Source organism: Lissotriton helveticus, chromosome 4_1 (assembly GCF_964261635.1).
Source record: "Lissotriton helveticus chromosome 4_1, aLisHel1.1, whole genome shotgun sequence".
NCBI lineage: Eukaryota > Metazoa > Chordata > Amphibia > Caudata > Salamandridae > Lissotriton > Lissotriton helveticus.
This window is the reverse complement of record NC_136063.1, coordinates 1,566,788,908-1,566,803,318: the sequence shown is the minus strand read 5'-3', so window position 1 is coordinate 1,566,803,318 and position 14,411 is coordinate 1,566,788,908. Positions and strand designations below refer to the sequence as shown.

At 43.4% G+C, this 14,411-nt stretch overlaps 1 protein-coding gene across 4 annotated transcripts in view; it reads right to left on the bottom strand.

The window, feature by feature from the left end:
* C4_1H7orf57 (chromosome 4_1 C7orf57 homolog) overlaps nucleotides 1–14,411 on the bottom strand; it is a 249,703-nt gene that overhangs the window by 71,302 nt on the left and 163,990 nt on the right. The window lies entirely within an intron of this gene.

Here is a 14,411-nt window from a genome sequence, read left to right as displayed (position 1 = left end):
AATGAAGTCTATAATAGGAACAGCCCTTATAGATTAGTTCATGGGTCTTTAAAATCGAAGAGGAAGCAATCAGATTGTTTGGTGGTTAGGGGAATCTGCAATCTCTTTGCTGCCCTCTCCATGATGTAGTGGAAACCACTGATGTCGTCTGGTGGCGAGTCCACTGGTGGTGGTACCGGAAGGAATGATGTTGGTATTAAATATTCGGCCCAATCGTTGGGCATGGAACCGGAATCTCTTATCTCTCCCTCATCCGAGGTAGGTGGAACATCCACTGGTGAGGCAGCCAATGTACATGTCTGTACTGGCAGAGGGGTCACTCATAACTGTAACGTATGTGGTCGAGGAACCGGTGTCTGAATGTGTGGAGACTGGATGGGTGTCGTTAGTTGTTCCAGAGGATCAGATGTTGCTGGATCTGGGTACCTTTTATATTAGTCCTGGAGTATATGTTGAAGATTGGTGACTTACTCAAGTGGCATTTGGGCTGAGTGCACCTGCTGACTATAAACGGAGTACTGTTCCTCATAATGTTCTGGTTGTTAAACAGCATAATATTGACCTCATAGTATTGGTCTTCTTCATCAACTTCCTGCCACTTTACATGTAGGTCAGAGGGACTATGTGCTACACAAATGCGACTGTCATCCTCTAAGTCGTCCTCATCAAATAAATGCACAGGTGGGACAGGATAAACTTTACTGGGTAATGTATGAATAGGAAGAACTGTTCCTGTGGGAGATTTCTCTGTAAACAATATAGTAGAGACAGGCATCACTGGTGTTAGTGGAGCCTTTGTAGACGGTGGTAGTGTTTCCAACGTCATCGATGAGGTCAGTAATGTAGGTGTTTTTGTCAATGGGCTTCCCGTCGGCGTTGTTGCCAATGAGGGTTTATATGGCGTTGGCGTCGTCATTTGTGCCTTCGTCGATGGGGCGGTATCTTTGTCTACAAAAGTTGTTTAGGTGCCACAGTCAGCGTTATGGATGATGTTATTGAGGTATTGAGCACCTTTCAAAATGATGGTGCCGATAGAAGTTTAGATGTTACAGTGGTTGTTGATGCCACTGGTGACAATGTATTATCGGCGATGCTGCTGATGTGAACATCGATGTTATGGTAGTGGAGGTGATTGACGACTGTGTCGCCGACAATGCTGTCATCTAAGGTGTTATTTTTGACGAAAACATTTAAGAGCAGACATTGTTTTTTTGAGTCTTTATTATCAACTGAAGGAATTTTTACGACTTTTTAAGAGAAACTTCCTTCAGAGATGGAGTTGTGGGTTCAGATGGAACCTTTTCTGTGGAGATATTCTCTTTTTTTGAAGTTTGTGAACGCTCCTCAGATTTTTTTTTATATCCTGATGACCGCTGGAGGGTCTTCTTGAGAGTCTTTTTACGCATTCTGGAGGCTCCTTCTCATAGGATCTATCCCTCTGTCAGGACTTTTCTGTTGTAGCGGAATTGTCACTATCCTGCTCAGAAAGAGGATTTTCTTTAGATTTGAGTTTCTGCAGCCATATCAGTAATCTTCCCTTTCTGTCCTTCATTGTTTTTTTTGGAGAAAGGGTGGCAAATCTATAAGTCCTTTACTGTATGCTCAGGATGGGGAAAGTAAATGCACACCTTATGAGTATCTCCTGAGTGCAATCTCTTTGTCACAGGTCCCACATTACCTGAATAATCCTTTTTAGGTTGTTCTGACAAAGTCAGGTAGTCTAAGTCTAGATAAATATACCTATGTATCTGACCTTAAGAGAAATCTTTTTCAATGAAGATCTAATGAAGAGAAAATGGAGCAGAGCTCACAGAGACTCTCATCACACGACGTTCGGTAGAGAATCTCAGGGACTGGTACCTCTGTGGTGAGGGTTCTAGATGGGGCTGTCGCCTGATTGGCCAGACTTTGTGTCTTTTTACTTGAGGTCAATAAGCCATTAAAGTGAATGTCTTTTAACATTGACTGCTATGTATATCTATGGTACTGAGGAACTCCCACTTTGACAACAGGGAATGATTCAAGCATGTGAATCTATGAAAGATCCAATACTGAAGAAATATGTGGCTTTAGGTTTGGCCAGGCCGAACCATTGTTATGACTTTTTCAGCATTATTAATTGTACAAAAGGTGTGACATGGCTGATTTGATACAAGCATAGTATCAGCTGAAGCTCGCTTCTCTTCTTCAGATTGATGAAATAATGGTAGTCATAGCCCATTTCCCTTTTGGAGGGCAAGATGAACAGGTGGAGCTGCTCAACATTTTCCATCTGTTCTTGGTGAGTGACTGAGGCAGGAATGATTTTGAGAGGTGCGCCTCATGAGGAAGTGTAGCATCTCCATGGAAATCCACAAAGGATCCCAGCCTTTAGTGGTGATTTGGGTACATTGGTGGCAGTGGTGAGACAGGTTTTCCCCCATTGGAATGGCAAGTACTTCAAGCAAAAGAGTGCTTGGGGATTGCACTTCCACACAGTTATTGTGACCTCACATCCTTGATTGTGGATTGAGAAGTGGGCTTGAGTTCAACCTGACGCAGCTCTATATGTAGAGAGAGGCTGTAGCTGAAGAAGGTACTGAGGAGCTAGTGAAGGTTTTGTGTGAAAGGAGAGACTCTGGTTTTGAAAGAGTGAGAACCCTGGCAGGTGGAAGGAGTTTTGATGCCACAGTCCTGGCAAAACAGATTTTACCTGGTGCTTTCCTCAGGCACTGCTTGAAAATAACTTGAAAATCTATCATCTATTAGACAGTGTGAGCAAGTTAAGAGAGTGTTAAGTTATGTGGTATAAAAAATATTCTGTGTGCCTACACCAGCCTTAAAGTAGAGTAATTACTCTTGGTCATTTTTTATGGGTAAAGGGCTAACATTTGTTTCAGTTTATACCAGCAAATCAGTATGGATAAGGAGCCGAGAGGAAGGTATTGCAGGTAAGACGAGAAACAAGGGGAAGGTGTAGGGCCTGTTTGCATTTACATGTGAGCAATAAGAAAGAAAATATGGAGCCATTAGAGATAAAGTCTACTTCTACACATGAATCGATGAAGCCTTTTGAATTCACAGGGAAATAAAAAGGAATCTACTGAAACATCAGATTAGTAGTAATTGCATACTAAACCTGTTCAACTATGTACAGATTTTAGAATAATGCAGAGTTGTGCTGACATTCGTGAAACAGTCAGATCACATCAGAATCAGTTGACACACAATCATTCCTTATCAAGTGGAATGTCCATGGTACATATGTTAACCCTAGCACAAGGGAGTGTCAAAGATGTAGCTTCACCTCCTCGTTTGGGGCTGCCCCACTGGGGTTTCTGAATCCCTGCCCAGAGAGTGGATACCTCTAACATTTCTTAGTCAGTGGCCCAGAAGAAAACAAGTTACTTACCTGTAATTTTAGTTCTGCAGTATTGGAAGCTTTCATAGATTCACATGCCTGAATAATTCCCCGTCGTCGAGACGGGAGACTCCGGTATATAAAAAATCAAGGCTTAGTTAGATAGCAAACTGAAAAGAGGCCTAGGCCCATTTCCTTTTGCAACCCATAACCTTTGTTATGTAAAAGAGACCAAACTTGTCCCTGAACCAATCAGAGCCCCTCACCCTCTAGAACACTCCTGAGAGAACCCTTTGCCCCTCAGATTTTCATGCACTTGTGCCTAATACACCTTTTGTGCTAAATCCAAGGTGAGCCTCTCAGGGGAGGGGGTCGCATGTGAATCTATGAAAGCTTCCAATACTGGAGAACTAAAGTTACAGGTAAGTAACTTGTTTTCTTACTCCAGTATTGGAGCTTACATAGATTCACATGCCTGAATCAGAATAGCGAGCAGTAAATCATAGCACATTTTTTGTTACCTAAGACCTGGAACTAGGCAACATATGTAGTGTGATAATAGCAGTCTTCGTATATAAATACATATCGAAAAACATCACAAATTGCATAAAATACAATATACAGCAATAAAACGTGCATATGTAACCCATAAAGGAAGGAGGGATAGTAAAGAGGGCTCACTGTCACAAGAAAATGTTCCACAGTACTGCTTGTCCTACTGCCACATCCTTCTCTGCAGCTGCATCGAGGCAGTAGTGTCTGGTGAAGGTATGCGTACTCTTTCAGGTAGCAGCTCTGCAAATATCCTGGATAGGTACTCCAGCAAACAAAGCAGTGGAGGTGGACACTGCTCTTGTAGAATGAGCAAGAACCCGTGCATTCAGCGGCTTTCCCACCGCCTGATGACAATACTGTATTGCACTTGAAAATCATCAGGCAATTCCCCTCTTTGACAAAGGAAACCCCTTCCTGAGGGCACTATAAGCAACAAACAGTTGGGAAGACTTGCGGAAAGGCCTTGTCTTTTGCAAGTAGAACTTCAGACATCGTTGAACATCTAATTAATGAAGAGCGTTTTTCAGCTGCTGTTAACGGTTGAGGAAAAAACCTCTTAAGAATCAGCGGTTCATTCAGGTAAAAATTCGTTGGCACTTTCGGAATGAATTTCGGATTAGTCTTGAGAACAATCCTGTCCCCTTTGAGCTGCAAAAACTGTTTTTGTATTGTGAGAGCCTGTATTTCCCCAACTCTTCTGGCTGAAGTGAGAACTATTAGAAGAGCTACTTTCCAGGATAAGAATTTTAGATACGCGCTGTGAATTGGTTCGAAGGGCTGCTTTATCAATTGAGATAGAACAATGTTCAACTGCCAGAGAGGTGGAGGAGGTCTTATGGGAGGAAAGGTCTGAAATAATCATTTCATGAACTGCTTGATAATTCTTTCAGACCACAGTGATGGCCCCGAGAAAGTTCTTCTATATCGAGAAATGTATTTATTTATTTATTTTATTTAGAGAGTTTTATATAGCGCGAACGTGACCCGTGGGTATCAGAGCGCTTCACATACAGTTATACATTCTGTACATATGCAATTCACATATAGAACCATTACAGCTACTAAATTGAGTGAGGTAGATAAGTCTAGGGTGTCATATACTAGAATAACAAAAAACATTATCAATGATATATTGGAAGAGGTATATAAGTGTCGTATAACAAGAAGTTACGAATATATATATTGTAAAAAAGTGTCGAACTAAATAGCAACATTTCTCGTTGAGGTGAGGTAGTATCGGCATAAGTCAATAGAAACTCCTGGCATATGAATAAAGATTTGTATGGGATAGTCAGTATTCCTGTACAGCGTGCTCAACATCGCTCTTTATTAGTGTACTCTTCTTCCCGGCTCAGGGGACTGAATCTCCTCCAGTTTCTTGGTGACGGCTAGGTCAGATCTTTCTTATGTCAGGAACTTGCTCATTAGGAAGATCTTCGTTTCCCTTTTGAACCTTGTCGTGTCTGTAATTATTCTGATAGTTGGAGGGAGCGAATTCCATATTCTGGGGGCTGCCCCTGTGAACGCTCTGTCATACGTTTTCTTTTTCCTGAAGATAGGTGGTTTCAGCATCAGCAGATTAGCGCTCCTTACTGGTCTGTCTCCTCCAGACAGCTCAATCTTCTGGGCCAGGTATTTAGGTGTTTTGTAGTGAAGAGCTTTGTGGGTGACACATGCCATTTTGAAATGGATTCTGGCTTCGTATGGTAGCCAGTTTAATGCTTTCAGATGCGGGGAGATGTGGTCAAATTTCTTCCATCCGGTAATGAGTCTAGCTGCCGCATTGAGGCATGCTTTCAGCGGGGCTGTAGAGATTTTTGATAGGCCTGCTAGGGATGTGCAGCCGTATTCAATCCTAGAGATTACTAACGATTGTATTGCTAGTTTGAGGTCTGCCGATGCGATGAATGGTTTCACTTTCTTTAGGTAGTTCAAGTGAAAGCGAGCGTTCTTTGCCATTGAGTTGATGTGAGCTTTCATGTCTAGGTTCTTGTCTAATGTGATCCCTAACGATTTCGCTGAATCCACCAACGTAGGGGTGCAGTTTAGAGCTGTGATCAGACTGGTCCATTCTTTTGCCTCTAGATACTTCTTTGCGGAAGCAATTAAAAGGAATTCAGTTTTTTGTGCATTGAGCTTCAGGTGATTGCTTGTCAGCCAGCTTAATGTCATTTTCAGTGCTCCATTCATTAACTTGACGTCTTCCAGTGATTCTATGTTTAAGTATACTTGCGTGTCGTCCGCGTACATGTGATAGGCTATGTTAGCGTTTCGTAGGATTTCTGCCAGGGGTTCGACGTACAAGTTGAAAAGTGAAGGTGATAGTGTCGATCCTTGGGGCACTCCGATTGAATTCGAGCATGACGAGGATAGCATCTGGTTGACCCAAAATCTTTGTGATCTGTTATGCAGGAATGATTCAAACCATTTCAAAACAGTACCTGTCATTGCCATCCTGTTGTGAATTCTTTCCAGCAATTTTTCATGATTTACGGTGTCGAACGCCGCCGACAGGTCAAGGAGGACTAGTAAACACGTCCTATTGCAGTCAAGGGCCTGTACTGCGTCGTCCACAATGTGCAGGATCGCGGTTTCCGTGCCGTGACCTGCTCTGAATCCCGATTGACAGTCGTCCAGCAACCTAAACTTTGTGATGTGTTGGCTCAATTTGTTCTGTACGCATTTCTCAATTAGTTTGGCCAGTAGTGGGATATTGGTAACCGGGCGGAAGTTGTTAGGGTCTGCTGGATCCATTGTAGGTTTCTTGATGATCGGGACAACTTGGCCCGTTTTCAAGCAGTCTGGAAGGATCCCTTGCGATAGGGAGGCGTTTATTATTTTAGTCCAAATTGGGACGATGACGTGGTTTACTTTTTGTAGACATTTGGCGGGGAGTGGGTCATTGTAGTGGTTATTCGGTTTGATATCTGCCAGAGTTTTGGCGATGACTGACTGATCATAACTCTCGAAGGTATCCCAATGCGCTTTATTTTTCGCTTCATTGTGGTTGAGTGAAGTTGTGGCAATGGTCAGATCTTGTGGTTTTCCGTGCAATTGGTCTGCTGCCGTTTTAAGCTCTATTTCCAGCTTGGTGGCCTTCTCGGTGAAGAACTTTGAGAATTCTTCACAGCTTAGCTGTGTTTTAGTGGTTTCTTGAGCTGATTTTGCTAAGTTATTAGATTGTTGCTTTAGAATTTCAAATAGTTTCCGTGGTCTATTTTTGGCGTTATCCAGTTCCGATCTAATGAATTCTTTTTTGACCCTAAGGATCTTTTTGTTGTATTCGTTTCTGATTTTTCTGAGTGAATTCAGTTCATGAGTTGATGGGTGGTCTCTCCATTTTCTTTCGGCCATTCTTAGTTTCCTTCTATCCTCGTTCAGTGATTCGTTAAACCATGGGTTCCTGTCTTTTTCCGAGATTCTTTTCAGTTTTAGTGGCATGGTGGTGTTAACTATGTTGGCTACAGTTTTAGTGTAGTGCTCCGTTAGTTCATTCACATTCCTCAGGTTGTTTGGTGGCTTCAGATCTTTCTCACAATATTTAACTAATTGCTCCATCTCTGGTTCTTTCGTATTTCGTGTCCACTTTTTGCGTATGATGGGCTGTGGTTTCTTTTTCCTCTCCTGTGTAGGAATCAGGAAGATTGGTGATCCGACCAATCACATGGCGTGACTGATTGGACACTTATGTTCTTTTTTCTAGATAATATCCAGTCCAGTATGGCTCCTTTTGCGTGCGTTGGCTGTGTGCAGACTTGGGAAAGGTTTAGTTCATTCAGGAAGTCTTTTAGAGCGATGATCTGTTTATCTTTCATGTCTTCCCAGTGCAAGTTGAAGTCGCCCAAGAATATGTTATTAGAGTGAATGTTATTGTTATCAGTTATAATTTCCATCAGTTGATCAATGAAGATCTCATTCTTTCCTGGAGGGTGGTACATAGCGTGCAGGGTGCATCTTTCATTGTTTATTGACTTTATATTAAGACCTAGATATTCATAAGATTCCTGAGAATCTGATTGTATTTGTTTTATTTCCATTTCTGATCGGTGGATGCAGGCTATTCCGCCCCCTCTCTTCTTTGGTCTATCTAGCCTCACTAGGTTGTAGTGTGGGGGCACTAGTAGATCTATGCAAGGAGAGGATGATTCCGCCAGCCATGTTTCTGTTAGGATTGCTAGATCAATTTCCTTGTTCATAATAAATGCAGCGATGTTTGACTCGTGTTTTACTGCGGACCGGCAGTTGAGCAGTAAGCATTTCAAATGATTTTTTGTAGAGCTTTGTTCTCTATCACTCATGTTGGTGGAAAACTGGATTTGTTGTAGGTTGTTGGGGTTTGGTTTCCTAAAATTCTGTTTCGAAGTTCTATTCATGTTGATCGGGACTGTTTTGATTTTTTCTCCTCCATCTTGATCTGTCGACTCGTAGGTCTTTAATAATGCAAGTGTTTCTTCTTCTGTTATGTACTTAAGGTTTCTTTCTGGCCTGTTATGCCGGGCTGTCAGTGGCATGGACTTCTCCTTCCTTTTTCGATTTCTTTCTGGTCTGTTACGTCGATCTATCAGGGGCATGGACTTCTCCTTCCTTATTCCTGGTGTTTCCAGCATTAATTCTTGGATGCGGTCAACTTTCGATTGTGTACCTATCGTGATTTCTAGGATTTTTGCTATTGTATTCATAGTGATCCGGATATCCCGTGCCATGCTGTTAATTTGTGTCTGGATCTGTATTGTTCCTCTCATGTTCTGGTTTGGTGTATTCACGGTGTTCAGTCTCCTAGTTTCGACTTTATCGTTTAGGTAGTCTTGGCTCACGTTAAGTGTATTCCTGGTTAGCCTTTGTGTATCGCTTCGGGATGGTGTTGCCTGTATGCTATCTTCTACATCATTTGACATAATAATCCTCTTTTTTGCCAAGTTGCAATGCAAGGGCATCTCCAGTGGGAGCAGGTTCTTCTGTGCAATCAACGTTAGTTCTTCTCTGTCTTCTTGTTGCAGTGTCGTATTCTCCTGAGTTCTCGCTAGATCTTTTCTCTCTGTAGAGTCTTTTGCCATTTTCTTTTCAGCGTTCGCTAGAATTGCTGGCGTAGCAGCCTGATGTGGCCACGTTTTTTCTTCATTCTGTGTTTGTGCCTTCATAGTGTTAACAGGTAGATCCACTATTTCTGACCTCTCTGAGGTTTCGTTGTTCCGGCCGTCTCCTGTCTCCGTTATGTCATTTAGTTGCTTTCGTTGATGAAACTGTGGAAGCTCTCTAGATCGCCTAATGACATCTATTTCAACTTGTGGCGTTCGGGTAGGTGGGTCTTGTGTTAGCATAGGTTCTTTGTTGTCTGTATTGTTAGCATTGATGACTTCTAGACTATCTACATTTGCGGTCGGAGGACGTTGAAGTTGTGGTTGATCCCTTGGGTTCACTATCCCTTTTTTTAATGTGGGGAATATATCGTCAAATTTCTTTAGCTCGTTATTGGTTGCTTGTATAAGCACTATTCCAGTCTTGTATAGCGTTATGCATAGGTTAGCTCTCAGTCTTGGCGATGGAATGCTCACTAGTTTTGTGCCGTGTGGTATCCTGTTAATCGTTTTTATGTTGAGATTCTCTGTAATGACTGTGCGCCATATAGCTGTTTTTCTGGTGAAGAATATTAGATCGTTGACGATTCTGCCTTTGTTAATGTTGAACGATGGGTCAGAGATCAGAGTATATGGGTTTTTCCTCAGCACGTTGTGTTTAAATTTCTTGACTGCTGTTTTGGATAGATGCGATGGGTATTTTATGCTCATAGCATTTATGCCTGAGGCCTCTAAATCGGTATCATCCATTTTTAGTATTTTAGGCCCGGTGGGATGACTTGTGTATCTTCCCGTGGCGTTGGTTCTCTTAGCTATCGTCACCACACCCCTGCTGAGTTCCGTTCTGACTGATTCTTGGGTGTTTCTTAATTCTTTGGTGTTGATTCTGTCATGCTTACTCTCTCTGTGATGCTCTATTCAGTAATATTCTTAGCTCTGGTTGATATTATCACTACTTCATCTCTATCTTTGTTGAGAGTAGGGCCGGTCTACTTGCTCTCTTGTTGTTGTCATAGCTATTTACTTTCCATTTATTAGAAATGTCCAGTGTGTCTGGCTCCCTTAGTTGAAAATAGCCCCTGCTGTAGGTCCAAGCTTATGTCTGCGATGGCCGCCATTTTGAAGTCAGGCAGAGCGGATCATGCTATGCTCGTTATTCTAATATCTTTTTATGGCCTGATTCTTGTCCCAGCCTTCAATTATAAACGTGGTGCTAGTGCTAGATATCTCGATCTTAACTATTTCCCAAATAATCCTCGGTTACCTGTAGTACACACGGACTAATTATCCGTATCGGCCGGCATGTTTAGATCAGACGGGAAATACTTTAGCTTTCCCTCCAGATAGATTGATTTCCCTGATCCGCTTTTTAGTTTTCCTCGGCGGATAAAGACGATAGTGCAGGTGAGGATGAAGATGTTTGTCCCATTAATCCTAGTTTATCAGTTAATCAGTTTAGCGTGCAGAAATCCGTGAGCTAGATGTCCGCTCCGGTCGCCATTTTAAGATCAGGTGGACTGCATCTCTCCTTTTCTCATGATCCTGACCGTTTATTGTCTTAGTCTAATCTCCTTGCGGCACATGCGGGGAGGGGGGGGCAGCGCTGCATGTGAGTAGATGCCCGTACCTGTCCAGGAGTCCTGTCCCTCCTCCGGCATCGATCGGCGCTCCTCAAACCCCCGATGGCAGCCCCTGTCCGCAGTTCCGGTGAAGCAGCTAGTGATCTCCCTGATCTCCCCCGGAACACACCAGCTCCACGCTTTCAGGGCGATATCTCCACTGCTGTCACTGCTCCAGTGCCCTGTCGATGGATCCCTCGATTCAGCCAGTGCAGTCGCCGTCCCCTGGTCATCCGTGTGTCCATATACATCCCAGTCCTGGAGTCCGTTGAGGAGATGCCGCCTTGAGAGAAGCTCCGGTATGGTCTTTTACCGATTTTTTTTCTTCTTGTTTTTCTTAATCCATTTACTCTTATGAGATCGGTTCGCAGCGATGGCTGTCGATTACAGGGATATTGACCAGAAAGGGGATCCCAATCACTGGGAGCTCTTTTGAGATCCCTTTACCAGTCGGCCATCTTTGGATTGCGTCCAAAGAGAGAAATAGCAGCAAGATGTACTTTAATAGAAGCATGGGCCAAACCAGATTTTGCTAAAATTAGAATATATGGAATAATTTAATGTGCCACTGAGTTTAGAGGATGAATATTACGTTCATGGCACCACAAACAGAATCTCTTCCATTTCATACTATAAGTCCTGTTTGTACTTTCCGCTCTGGCCTTTGCTAGTATATTTCTGCATTCTGAAGAAATATCTAGGTTGTGAAATTCGCAGTATTCAGGAGCCAGGCCGCTAAGCGGAGCCATTTCGGGTCTGGATGAAGCACTTGTCCCCGGAACATTGTCAAGAGTGATGGTATTGGTTGCAGACAAATCGGATGATCCTCTGACAGTAGGAGCAACTCTGTGAACCAGTGTTGCCTGGGCCACCACGGAGCTATCAGTATTACTTTGAACGGTTCTTCCTTTATCTTTGTGAGAATGCGTGGTAGGAGGGGAATCTGAGGAAAGGCGTAGGCAAAGACACCTGACTATGCCATCAAAAACGCATTCCCCCAAGATCCCTGCTGGTGATGCCAACTTGTGAAGAACCAACGTTTTTTGTTCTGCGCTGTCCCAAACAGATCCACTGTCGGAATTCCCCACTTGAAGAAGATGCTTTGCAATATGTCCTGGTTGACCTCCCACTCGTGGCAGGTCGACTTCAGTCTGCTGAGAGTATCCGCTTTGACATTCTGATCTCCTGGAAGATGCTCCGCTTTTAGAGACACTCGGTGTTGAACAGCCCACTTCCATACCTTTTGTGCTTCCTGCGACAGGGAGAGTGATCTTGTGCCTCCCTGCTTGTTGAGATAGTAAATCGCAGTTGTGTTGTCTGTTCTTATCAGAACAGATGCTCCCTGAATTCTTGGTAGGTAAGCCAACAATGCCAAGCCTACCGCTTTGAGCTCCAGCAAGTTGATGTGAAGCTGTTGTTCCTGCAATTTCCACCAACCGCTGACCTACAGGTCCTGAAGGAATGCCCCCAATCCTTCCAGGGATGCATTGGTGGTAATTACCAATGAAGCTGATTCGGTCAGGAAGGAAAGACCCACCGAAATGTTCCTTTTGTGGGTCCACCATGCTACTGCTTGCACCATATCCGGCGTGATCTTCACTCTGTCGTCGAAGTATCCCTCTGCCATAGTGCCATTGTCGATCCAGTTCTTCCTGTAATCAATGCATTTTTAGTCGGCATAAAGGAAGGTATGCAAGAGGACATTGTCACTAGTAGCGACTTGTACCTGCATACTGAAAGACACTATGTTCTTGGCAAGAGACATGAGACCCAGTTGCCTCTCTATGGAGGGAAATGCCTTGTTCACTGAGGTGTCCAGAATCGCTCCCAGGAACGCAATCTTCCTTGAAGGTTGAAGGGATGATTTCTCTATATTAAAGTCAGCCCCAGTCCGGCAAACAATTGTATGCATGCCGTAGTTGACACCTGGGCTGAAGTTTCTGACAGCACTTTTACCAACCAGTCGTCCAGGTAGGTGTGATGGTACCAGAAGAGCAATTTTGCTTGGGGAGGTGATCTCTGGTGTAATCTTCCTCTTCCTGACAATTCCCAGCTTTTCTGGAGATTTCCTCGTCGACAAGTCCGTCGAAGTGATCGCCGTCGACAGCAATGTCGTTGATGCCATCGTCGACACCAGGTGTAGAGATGTATCCATTGTTGACGACATAGTCACCGTCGTCGATGTTCCAGTCGACGACACCATTGTCTTTGCCGTCGACGCCGATCCCGTCGTCGACATTGTCACTGTTAAAGTAGTTGTCGATGTAACAGGCGTCAACACCACCGTTGACGATGACGTCGTCGACGGAGAGGCAACTGTTATAGGCAATGAAGGTGGCTTTGATATTAGCTTTACCTCAATCTTTTTCGTCGACGATGATGACTTCTTCGTCGACACAGGTTTTTTAGGTTCTACCTCAGGCTTCCTGAAGGGTTCTTTGACCTGAAGAGGTGATTTTGACAGCTCAGAACTCGTCTTTTTTGATGGTTTTTCGCCAGAGGCATGTCTTTTACTCTCCTTTTCCACAGCTTGAGGAGATTTTGAAGGACTGACCCCAGAAGACCTATGAGTGGTCTTTTTCAGGGCCTTCTCAGGACGTTCTTCTGAGGAATGAGTATGAGGAAACTTTCTTCTCTTTTGAGATCTCTTAGATGTTGAGAAGGAAGCCTCATCACTATCACTGGAGATAACCTCCTTTCTGGCCTTTAGCTTTTGAAGCCATATCAAAAGGCTCCCTTCACGATCCCTCAGAGTCTTACTTGAAAAAGTGCTACATACCTTACATTCTTTTGCCTGGTAATCTGGGCATAGACAGTAAATGCAGTCAGTATGAGAGTCATCAGTATAGAGCCTCTTCTTGGAACAAGTGGCACAGGCTCTAAATAAACCTTTCTTCTCCTTTCCAGACATTCTCTAAAGAATGTGGATGAAGACAGTCCAGAGTAGTATGAAATCCAGATAAATGTAAAAAAACAAAGTTCTCAAATGAGGTTGAAAAAGCAGAGTTTGAGTAGAGCTCAAAGGAGACTCCCTAGCACAACGTGCGGTAGAAAATCTGAGAGGCAAAAGGTTCTCTCAGGAGTGTTCTAGAGGGTGAGGGCCTCTGATTGGTTCAGGGACAAGCTTGGTCTCTTTTACATAACGAAGGTTATAGGTTGCAAAAGGGAAATGGACCCAGGGTTCTCTAAAGAATGTAGATGAAGACAGTCCAGAGTAGTATGAAATCCAGATAAATGTAAAAAAAAAAAAGTTCTCAAATGAGGTTGAAAAAGCAGAGTTTGAGCAGAGCTCAAAGGAGACTCCCTAGCACAACGTGCGGTAGAAAATCTGAGAGGCAAAAGGTTCTCTCAGGAGTGTTCTAGAGGGTGAGGGCCTCTGATTGGTTCAGGGACAAGCTTGGTCTCTTTTACATAACGAAGGTTATGGGTTGCAAAAGGGAAATGGACCTAGGGCCTCTTTTCAGATTGCTATCTAACTAAGCATTGCTTTTTTATATACCGGAGACTCCCGTCTCGACGACGGGGAATGATTCAGGCATGTGAATCTATGAAAGCTCCAATACTGGAGTAACCACCTATTCATATACAGCTTTCAAACCCTTTTTTTGCACCAAAGATCCACAACAGTAGGAAGGAGTCGGCGGAGTAAAAGAGGTGTCAAGGGTAGCGTTGAGATGGTCCATAGCTGAAAACTGCTCGTATTCAGTTGTTGATATATTCCACTGAAATCAAGGCATTCTGATTTAATAAACTTCCTGACAGTTGATATAGACAGATTAACACACAATCTTCTGGTCTTGCAAACATTGCTAGTGTACAATA